Genomic DNA, 1634 nt, shown 5'->3' on the forward strand with positions numbered 1-1634 from the left:
ACAAACAAACCCAAACCCAAACAACTGTTCCAGTCAATTCCAACTCATAGCCATTCTGTATCGGGTTTCCAAGACTGTATTGGGTTTTCAATCTTTGCCATGGACAGGCTTTGAACCACCAACCTTGTGGTTAGCTGCTCAATGCCTAATCCACAACACCTCCAGGGTGCCTTATCTATGACAGTGGTAGGACTTAAATTTGACTTAGAGGTTGGGCTGCTGAGGTTACCATCCCGGGGAGTCAGAAGCAGAGACATACAACCAGTTTGATCTGAAATATTGACGATGGAGGGAGAGAAAGACTAGTTTATTTCTCAGTGTCTCTCACTGGTCCCTTTGTCTTTGGCTCCTTGTGCTGAGAATATACATTTCAACCTACATGTGCTGGATCAGAATCGACATTGAATAAGATCCCCACTGCTGTTGATACAGGAGGTTCTTATATTCCGTTAGAGCCATGGGATCGGCACATTAAGGCTACTCGATGCACACTCGACAAAGGTATCAACTGTTGAGCTAAAAGATGGGCGGACCGGAGTGAAGCTTCAAAGCCAAGTCAGCTTATACTAAACAAGTACAAGGGCAGTTCCATGTGTAAGAACAAGTAAAGCTCATGAAGGACCCAATGCACAGAGAGGGAAGGTGGAAAGTCAAAGGAAGCCTCCTGGGGAGAAGAGGGACGAATCTATAGGGAAGTCAAAGTATAGATTTTTGTAAAGCTCAGAATCTCAAACTCAAACTCAGCACCATTGATCTGATTTAAACTTATAGCGATCCTACAGGACAGGGTCCAACTGACCCCATGGGTTTCCGAGCCTGTAACTCTTTATGAGTGTAGAAAGCCCTGTCTTTCTCCCAAGGTGTAGCTGGTAGTTTCAAACTCCTGATTTTGCAGTTAGCAGCCTGATGCATAACCCATTACACCAGCATGGCTTTTAAGGCTAGGAGAGGAAACGTACAGATCAGTGGTTCTCAACCTGTGGCTTGCGACCCCTTTGGGGGTTGAGTGATTCTTTCACAGGGGTCAGCTAAGACCATCGGAAAACACATATTTCTGATGGTCTTAGGAACCGAGACACCACTCCTCTATCTGTCTCCAGGTGAGCCCACCCACTTGCAGATACACCCACATATAAGTACCTGGTATGAAGACTGCTACCCATGCTACACCATGCTTCCAGACAAAATTTCATTTATTTGTCATTAGAAATAAATATTTCACAATATATAATTACATATTCTTTTTGTGATTCATCACTATGCTTTAATTATGTTCAATTGGTAACAATGAAAATATATCCTGCCTATCAGATAATTTACATGATGATTCATAACAGTAGCAAAATTATAGTTGTGAAGTAGCAACGAAAATAATTTTATGGTTGGGAGTGACCACCACACGAAGAACTGCATTCAGGGGTTGTGGCATTAGGAAGGTTGAGAACCACTGATATAGATGATTCTTACACACTGAGCATACAAATGATCATGTGATTAGGGCCCCTTCCCAGGCATATGGCATTCCCATTCTGGCTCCATCAGACAGATACAGGAAGGTTGCTGGCCATTTCATTCACAACAGACAAATGTGTCCCAACAAGAATATAAACATAGTTATAATTACAGCCCCCCCC

This window comes from Echinops telfairi, unplaced genomic scaffold (assembly GCF_000313985.2).
Source record: "Echinops telfairi isolate 266 unplaced genomic scaffold, ASM31398v2 ScPeMD7_2573;HRSCAF=3158, whole genome shotgun sequence".
Classification (NCBI taxonomy): domain Eukaryota; kingdom Metazoa; phylum Chordata; class Mammalia; order Afrosoricida; family Tenrecidae; genus Echinops; species Echinops telfairi.